The 10,309-nt window shown below is 36.2% G+C and overlaps 1 pseudogene; it reads left to right on the forward strand.

Annotated features, from left to right (window-relative positions):
- Nucleotides 1–1,985: 1,985 nt before the first annotated feature.
- LOC111374149 lies at nt 1,986–3,207 on the forward strand (annotated as a pseudogene).
- The last annotated feature ends 7,102 nt before the right edge of the window (nt 3,208–10,309 follow it).

Below are 10,309 nucleotides of genomic sequence, written 5' to 3' on the forward strand. Positions count from 1 at the left end.
TTGCTCATTCTGGTAATTTACCCTCTACTGCTATGTCAGTCACCTCAGGTAATTCATCTTGGTTCTTTGACTCTGCATGTTGTAATCACGACACCTGATTCCACTATATTGCCACCAAATGTCTTGCTAATCATACTCCGACTATTCAAACTGCTGATGGTTCTTCTATGACCGTGAGTCATATCGGAAAAATCTCAACATTAAACACTTCACTTCCTGATACTTATTGTATTCCCTAACTCACTCTCAATCTTATATCTGTTGGTCAATTATGTGACTTCGATCTAACTGTCATCTTTTCTGCTTCTGGTTGTTGTGTGCAGGATCCAAAGACGGGACAAACTCTTGAGATAGGCCGTAAGGTTGGACGACTCTTTGAGCTCATCAATCTTCACCTTCCATCCCGTTTCTCCTCATTAGTTCAGACAGCAGCCCCACTCTCATCTACCCCATCCATCAGTCTCTGGCATTCTCGTTTGGGTCATGCTTCTATTAGTCGTCTTCAATTTTTAGCATCTAGTGGTTATTTAGGGCTTGTTAATAAAGAACAATTTGATTGTCTTCCTTGTCAACTTACAAAACAATCGACATTGCCATTTCACAAAAGTGATTCATTTTCTTCTGCACCATTTGATTTGATTCACTCTGATGTTTGGGGGCCATCTCCCACTGCTACTATGGGAGGCTCTAGATATTTTGTAATTTTTATTTATGATTACTCTCGTTACACTTTGATATTTCTTATACGTAATCGATCTAAATTACCTCAGTTGTACCTTAATTTTGCTACCATGGTCAAAACTCAATTTTCTTGCAATATCAAAGTGTTTTGTGCTGACAATGCTGCTGAATACACAGACTCTAGAGTCATTACCTTTCTTCGCCAACATGGCACTCTTCCTCATCGTTCATGTCCAGGCACTTCTCAACAAAATGGGTGTGCTGAGCGCAAACACTGAGACATTCTCAATACCGTTCGTGCTCTTCTCATATCTGCTTCGTGTCCCAAGCGCTTTTGGGGTGAAGATGCTCTTACAGCTGTTTATTCCAAGAACCGGGTGCCTTCTCCCATCATTGGGAATCAATCACCATTTGAGCGTCTTTATGGTCACCCTCCTGACTATAACACTCTTAAGGTATTCAGTTATGTTTGTTTTGTTCTTCTTCAGCCTCATAAGCGCACCAAATTGAAATCTAGATCTCGACTATGTTGCTTCTTGGGATATGGTGTTGAACACAAAGACTACAGATGTTGGGATCCTTACTCCAAACGTCTCCGAGTATCTCGTCATGTTGTTTTCTGGGAACACAAGATGTTTGCCTCCATATCCAAGTTTCACCTGTCATATGACAATACCTCTATCCTATTCACTAACCTCTCCACAGATCTTTTTCCTGACACTCCTGAGACAAACTCTTCTTCTGAGTCATCATCTCCACCAACACACCCTATCTCTTTCTCAGATATGTCATTACCCACTAACATGTCTACAAATACCTCAATTGAGTTATCCACCTTGCCCTCTTCTGAGGAACTTGTCTCTTCTGATGGATCCACTCCAACAACTTCTGATCTCCCTACTCGACGAAGTGACTGGGTAAAAACTCATTCTGTTAATTTTCATGACTTTGTTGTACTTTCTACTATTCTTTCTCACCATGAACCTCAGTCTTATCGTGAAGCTATTTCTGATCCTCTTTGGCAGAAAGCAATGAAAGATGAACTACAGGTACTCGAAAACACTCACACTTGGGATCTAGTGGACCTACCAAAAGGCAAACATATCATGGGGTGCAAGTGGGTTTACAAGATCAAAACACACTCTGATGGGTCCATTGATCGATACAAAGCTCGCTTGGTAGCTAAAGGGTTTACCCAGGAGTATAGGATTGACTAGAAGGAGACCTTTGCCCCGGTTGCCCGCCTCACTTCAGTTCGTAGCTTAATTGCAGTTGCCGCCGTCCATCATTGGGAATTATTTCAGATGGATGTGAAAAATGCTTTTCTTAATGGTGAACATATTGAAGAAGTTTATATATGCCCTCCTCCTGGTTCTCATCATCTTCTATATCAAGTCTGCAAACGTCGTCGGGCTCTTTATGGTCTCAAGCAAGCTCCTCAAGCTTGGTTTGCCAAGTTCAGCACCATTGTTGGAAATTTTGGGTTCACTTACAGCTCACATGATTCAGTTCTTTTCATTCGCAAAACAGACCAGGGTTCTATCTTTCTTCTCCTCTATGTTGATGATATGATCATCACTGGTGATGACACATCCGGAATTTTGGATCTCAAGACTTATCCCAGCTAACATGTCAAAATGAAAGATCTTGGAAAGCTTAGTTACTTTTTGGGACTTGAGATCACTTCTAACTCTGAGGGATATTATCTTTCGCAAGCAAAGTATGCTTCTGATCTTCTTACTCGAGCAGGACTCACAGATAGTAAGACATGTACCACTCCTCTAGAGCTCAACTCTAAACTCACTCCCACGGATGGTACACCTTTGGATGACCCCACCTTGTTTCGCCAGTTGGTTGGTAGTCTTGTTTATCTTACAGTTCTTGCCCTGACATCTCTTATGTTGTCCATATTTCAGTCAATTTCTCTCTGCTCCTCGCACATCCCATTATGCTGCAGTGCCTCGCATTCTCAGGTACATCAAAGGGACCCTATTTCATGGTCTCCACTTCTCATCTCACTCTTCACTTGAGCTTCGTGCCTACTCAGATGCAGATTGGGCAGGTAACCCCACTGATCGTAGATCTACCTCCGGGTATTGCTTCTTCCTTGGTGATTCTCTTATTTCTTGGCGCAGCAAGAAACAAACAGTAGTCGCTCGATCCAGTACAGAAGCTGAGTATCGAGCCCTTGCTGATACAACTCAGGAACTTCTTTGACTTCACTGGTTACTTGAAGACATGGGCGTCGCACTTTCTACTGCCACTATCATAAACTGCGATAATCAAAGTGCTATCCAAATTGCTCACAATGATGTATTGCATGAACACACAAAATACATTGAAATTGATTGTCACTTTATACGTCATCATCTCACCCGTGGGACTATTGGACTATTATCAGTTTCTTCAGCCGATCAAACTGCTGATATCTTCACTAAAACGCACCCTCCTGGACGCCTTGAGGATTTAGTTCCAAATTCTAGTTGGTCTCCATTTTACCACCTTGAGTTTGAGGGGGGCTGTTAATGTATATACAATGTAAATGTTAGTTAGTCCTACATTGGTTAGAAATGAAAACATTTCTCTCAAATTAGGCTATGAATAGGATACCTCTCTTGTAAACAAATCACACTATTCAATACAATTCTCTTCTTTTTGTATTGTTTTATTCTCTCTCTTAAATTCAACTAATAAAGTGAGATATAAAAGAAAAGAGTAAGTACAGGTTGTGTCCTCATAGGCACTGGATTCTTGTTGCCGGTCACTTTTTTCCGTTTCTATTATTTTACAACATTTCAATGGTCAACTTTTTGTTGAAAAAAAAAGTTAGTAAGCTTTTTATAATCAAACTTATTGGGGTTTAATGATATAGATAATTTCTCTATTTTTTTTTTCTCATTTTCAATTTTGTGTCTAAGCCCGTTTGAGCCTTATTTTATTTTTTATTTTTTTCTGTTAAAAATACATTTTAGAATAGTATTTTGATGGAGGATGTGTTGTTAAAAAAAAAAGATTTACGTATAGTATTATTTTATTGAAAAATGTGTTATTGAAAATAAGATAAAGAAAAATGTTTTTTGAAAATAATGGAGATTAAACAAGGGCAAAATGGTAGTAGAATGAAAATATTAAGCCCTATTTGGTACTAATTAAAATTCATATTTCAATTTAAGTCAAAATCAATAATCAGTTTGAACAACATATTACATGGATCCTACAACAATTTGACAACATCTTTTATCAAAATTTACTGAAAATCTAATTTTAATTCCCATCAAACATGGACTAAAAATGAAATTAATTTTTCAATAAATCATTGGAAAAAAAATATTGACAAGGGTAAAATTCAAGTTAACTTGTCATTTTCAAAACTAACGGAAGACTGCTTCCAGTTATAGTTTCCTTTTTTCCTACTGCATTAATCTGAATTTGGGTTATTTGGCGATGAAACTAGACAAGAATAGGACATACAAAAGTGTTGAATAGGCTTCTATCCTTAAAATTATGAAAAAGATGGGCTTTTGTGACCGTTGGCACCGACTACTAAAACAAAGCTTAACTAAAAGCTTCACATGGCCCGATCAAGCCAAAACGGGGCTTACGATAGTATTTTCCACCATCCCTATATCGTTTTCTCTATGTATAAAAGGATTCTCACGTCTCAAATTGACTCGCAAATTATAGGATTAAGATGTTCTTGCCAGGAACCCCCAATCGATGACAGACTAGCCTTCTATCGTGTTACCCCAAATGACGGCCAAGTCATTAAAGAAGTATGGATATATATGAGTTGACATCGTACTAGAAAGCTAACATAATGAAATTGGCCATATCTTTCAGCCCAAACACTCCGGAGGAAACCCAACGGTTAAATCTTGATTTTCTTTTAATTGAATGCATGAAACTACACAACATATTTGAAGGAGTGAAGGATATAGTGTGGTACTACAAAAGCTGTCGTGCAAACGATCGCCACCACAATGGGGATATTTCAGTTTCCTATGATGTTATGTGATGAGATCAAAAGGTTTGTCTCATCTTTGGGGCGGGTTAGAACTCAAGGAAGGGACAAATTACATTGGTCGTTCTAGGACAAATTATTTGAGTTGAAGAATCGCGAAGGAGTTGTTTTTAGAGACATAGTTCAATATGGCTTTGGTTGCTAAATAGAACAGGCGAATTCGCACTAATCCCAAATCCTTAGCGACTCAAATATTACAGGAACTTTTCTCTTTGCATGCCATTGTTACATGTGGGCGTTCCTTTTTATGGCAAAGCTTCCTTTGGGGTTGGGAACTATTTGAAATGGGGCTGCAATGGCATATCAAAGATGGAAATAACATCAGTCTTTATTAGTCCGTAGCTTCCACTACCACATTTGTTCCTACCTATTTTATTATCTTATGATGATCACCTAAGAACTGTTGCGATTTGCGAACATAATTACTCTGGAAGGGTGCTGCAATCAGAAGGTGAAACGGGACATTTTTTTATCTATTTATAGAGATCTAATTTTCTCGATGCTATGCAGTATTCATATCATTGTTGAAAAGGAGCTCAAAGATTAAAGCTTTGGCTTGTATGCACTTTAAATAGTTCCAGGTATACATTTATTTATGACTTCAGTTCTTTTTTTAGTTTACGAAACAACAAAATGATATTTTAATTCATAATGCTGCTAACTTGTAGAATTAAATGAGTATTGCAAAAATTACAATAGAGGCTGCAATGATAGTTAATTTAGAACATGTCTGGTGCAGCTTCTTTTCCAGATTTTCAAAAATAATTTGACCGTTATTTGGTCAGACGGGACCCACCTGTGAGAGAGTGGATCAAACATTGCGGCTGCCAACGGTGGTATTTTAACTGCCAACAATAACTTTTTTGATGAAAAGCTGTGCCAGACAAACGCTTAGTGTTGCAAATTTTCCTTCCCTTTATGCCATTTATGGTGGTAGTAGTACTTGGATTAGGTGTGCCAGTGGAGGATTTTTAACCTTGTGATGATATGGCACTTCCTTGCGAAGGATCTTTTCAAGTCTGATTTTAGTTTAATAGAGAATTCCCATCTAATACAAGCTTTACACTGCCGCTAAAATTTGGAAGAGATGGGAAAAATTGTTGCTACTAAAGTTTAACGAAGTCCAAAATTTCAACCTAGTCCACTTTGTTGGAATAGGACTCGATAGATTATTAGACTGGAGTTGAATATGTGTAAGAAAATCAAAACTTACAATTGAAGGATTTAATGTACTGGATATGTTATAGTTGGACGAGTTAATAGAAATGGCTTTTCCTTTAGGATCATAGCATACTCCTAGCCTCGACCCTTCACACTGGTCATTACATGACCATGATTCAACAATCCTGGAGAGGTAATTCATCCCATCAAGAAACTCTTAAGAGAGCCATAACTTCTGCAGTGCAAAGAGCTCCTAGATTAGATCGAGAAAAGGGATTTGGCTTATAAGTAACATTGGTAGCTTCGACCTTTGGCATTGGACTTATGGAATGATGATGTTCAAATCTAAAGAGCCTAACGGCATAGTTGCCAAGCTATTGGGAATCAAACCAACAAGTTCTTTTGTTTTAGATTAAGATCCAGTAATGATACTAAGTTACTGATATCCACCTAAATCTTTCCTGTAAAATGATTCCACCAATGCTTCACACACCACAGTTCCAGTGGAAACACATCCTATTCTAAATTTACTTCATCCACCACCCAAATACCTCTAGACCTATTGGTTGTTGCCTGCTTGGAAAGATCACTTCATGTCAATTTTTCTATCTTTTCATTGCCTATATAACTTCATCGAACATTATCTAACTTCAGCATATAGCTCGGTCCCTACCACATACTTATTTTCGTCAAAACAGCAAAGGACATTCTTCCCACCTTAAGAGAGGACAACCAAAGAATAATAGCCAAAAAAAAAAAAAAAAAAAAAAAAAAAAACCGGGGAAAAAAAAAAAAAAAAAGAAGATAAACCAGTTCAAAGACACAAATTTTGAATCCAAAATATCGCATTTCAACTTGATTAGAACCCGTGTACCACATCTTGTATGTAAGAAATGCTGCTATACAGTTTGCCTCACTGGGACATTTGATCAAGTACCTTATGGACATTTTCGGGTTCGACTGCACAACTGTTAATTCTGAACTTCAAAATTTGATTCGACTTCTTGGAAGTTGAAACGGCCTTAAAATGGTGGCCCAGAGGAGGCTGGAGTTTCAGACAGTATGCCATTTGGTCAACGGCTTCAATACTATTTCTGGATTTTGATTCTACTGTCTATCGAAACACTTTCTTCGCAGGTTGTTCCGTTACTGTCCATGTGAGTGCAATTGCGTGTACGCCTGTGAGTAGGTGGGGGATGGGAGATGACGTGAGAACTTTGGCAATAAAAGAACAACAGAATCATGCTCATCCGTCAACAAATGTGTACAAAATTACAAGTAGCTAAATTGCAGGACAACACTTTCTACATATCGATTACAGTGGACAACAAGCTACCTGGGCAAAAGAACCCCATTTAATTCTCCATATTTTCACTCCCTTAAAAGTATAAAACACATACATTAAATCAGATTCCTGGCCAAACTCATCCTAATTCAAAGATCAAATAATCGAAGCACATAAACGCACTTTATTACAAAAATAGTAGACAATGCTCGAGTGAATTTGCTTGATTGTGCTGCTTTAAGTTTGTATGAAAGACATATCTATGTCTCATGTTGCTGCTAAGATTTCCTTCTCATATGCTGATGATGCTTTATTGATCATAACAGAGTTAACACTAAAATCAGGCTAAGAGCTTGTTTAGCTTATTTTTAGTAGCTATTCTTTATTCTCAAAATAAGTAACTTATTTTTTAAATCATGGAAAGAACTTTTTGATTAAACTTATTTACTTATGAGAGGGTGTTTTGGTTGATGGGGGTTCTGGCCGAAAGAAGGAGAAATCATTGATGGACCTTCTATAATTTTTGAAGCTTGGCCTTTTGGTAGTCATTTTTGCCTGTGTGTTTATCATTTATCCCCTTCCCCAACAAAGCCATAATTCCTGCTGCCAGTTCTTAATTTTATTTTGATCTTTATATATATGCAGGTTTTTGGTTTGTATAGACCTATACTGTTTGTATAGAAATTAAGTCGACAAGATAGTCAATTCTTGAACTGAAGAGTAGTGGATCACTAAGTGGAAATTCTGGGATACCCAAGTTGAGATTTTTGGTGAAAAAATCTTGGTTCTTTAAGGAATCAAATTTTGATTATGGTTTGTTTATTTATTTATTTATTTATTTTTTGGGGGTGGGGGTGGGGGTGGGTTTGTGGTTTATAATGATTAAGATTACTGATTTTTGATTTTACAGGTTTTGGATTTTCAATTTTGGGAAGTTGATAGTAGATGTTGAATTGGAGAGGTGGAACATCTAAATTATATGGAAAATTTGTGCTATTTTCAGGTGAGGATTTATTTGCTGTTATTTTAACATAATGAATGTATAGATGGTATTAGTTTCGAAATTTGACCATTAAGATTCTTTTCACAGTTTCTCATAAGTTCTTTCAGGTTAAAAGTGTTGAATAATTGTAAATATGAATTGAAAATCCAGTTGAATACATGAATCATGAGAAATAGTATGAAGATTAATTTCATTCTCATGACTAACACATCATCATAAGAAATTTTTGAAAGGCGTGTTGACTACCATAGAATCAAGATATGAAAATGTCCACTATCTTCCATATAGCAATCTGATTGTCAATTTATCAAATAGGTACCAAAGATCTAGATATGGCCCTTGTTTATATAGGAATACAGAAGGCAAATGAAGATATAACCTAATTGATTAGGAGTTCCTAATTAGGAACTAAATTCAACAGTATATATTATCTGTCTCTTTTATGAGTGCTTCTCATTCCCAGTCATCTGATAGATAATGACATTTAAATTAAAATTGTTTAGATATCATATCGTAACAAATTTTGGGGGTTCAATTGAAATTTTTTAACAAAGACATTTATGGAAGCTCAATTGAGAAGCCAATTTTCATGTCTTTATATGTGCTTGTTAGGTAGGGATTTTGATAATTGATTTTTTGACCGTTAGAGGTAAAGTGGATCCTACTTGTGAGAGAAAAATTCAAAAATGACGGCTGAAATATTGAAATAACGGTCAAAAAATTAATCTATTTGACTTTTAAGCTGTATCAAAGAAGCTCTATGTCTCTATATCATTCTGCGGAATTAATTAAACCCCCGTTTGACTCCCGTTAATTTTCATTCAATTACATTTTATTCATCTCTCTCATATTTTCAACCACACAATCTTTCATAAAATAATATTATATGTAAATCGAAATTTTTTCCTTCCTTTTCAATCCCTAATTTTTCAAAAAAATACTATTTCACCCATTTTTATTTCTAGAAAATAGGGGCAAACGGAGGCTAAATACCAACGTTCCCATACTTGTTATGTAGTTTTTATAAACTTGTTCAATAATGTCTTAGATCCTTACTGTTAATTTTTTTCTTATGTTTTTATTTTGATTCTTTTGTTATTCAATAATATAGGTTTCCGTCGGCTATTCAGCAATAATTCTTTATCACTTTCCTGTTTAGGTGGACTGGAGTTTGTAAATATATCTTAAAACATAAAATTTTCTCACCATGTTGTCGTTGAACTAGGAAGCACATAGATTTATTTGATATCTGGTAATGGATTTAAATTTAAAATGTAAAAAAAAAAAAAAAAAAAAAAAAAAAAAAAACTGAGTTATAGGCCAACTTTGGCACGAGTTTTGAGTGAGATCCGGCTGTTCAATTTGGAAGATGAAAGTTGATTTGTGTTCTCCTCCGTAAGTACATCGAAATCATATACTTACTTGTCAAAGATGATGCTCGGGTGAATGAGAAATTGAGGCTCAAAGTGTGCCACTCAAAAGGAAGTTTATGTAGAAAAAATGAATTTGTCACACATAGGAAAAAGATGAGAAACTCCAAAGGTCATTGCCATTAATGGTAGCCAAGTCTATAAATAGTGGCTCATTTTTCTCATTTCAATACACCAAAGCAAAAGCTTTCAAATTTAGAATACACAAGAAATTCATTTGCATAGAGTTCTGTCTTTTCTGCATTTCTGTCTTGGTGGTGGTGTTGTTCAGGCACTAGTTCAGTTCGCCGGAGTGGTTTCTGTGGTGCTCGGAAGCTACTGGTTTTACCGTTGTATCCTGAGAAACGGACGCTCATTTTAAACTTCAAGCATGAACGGTGAGGGGGCGAATTTGTTTTAAGGAAACTGTGTGTAACACAGGCCTCGGTTTGAAATTTCATTTCCTGCAATTTCAATTATTCATTCTGTTATTTATTGCAGTAAATTCAATAGTTGGTTTGTTGTTCATTCTGTTATTATCTAATTAGTTGTACGACTGTAACTTGCTGTTATATATTATCTTACCGGACAAAAGGCATATACGGTATTGAAATCGAGAATACCGGATTCCTCATTTTTCATAAACTGACCGAACTGGTGAAACTTGGGATTTTCCCTACAAGCTTAAAACAGATTTTCAGAATGGAAAAATTGGTTTTCTATATTGATTATTTCTGAACTGATTAGTT

The sequence above is a fragment of the Olea europaea genome, unplaced genomic scaffold, assembly GCF_002742605.1.
Source record: "Olea europaea var. sylvestris unplaced genomic scaffold, O_europaea_v1 scaffold1207, whole genome shotgun sequence".
Lineage (NCBI taxonomy): Eukaryota > Viridiplantae > Streptophyta > Magnoliopsida > Lamiales > Oleaceae > Olea > Olea europaea.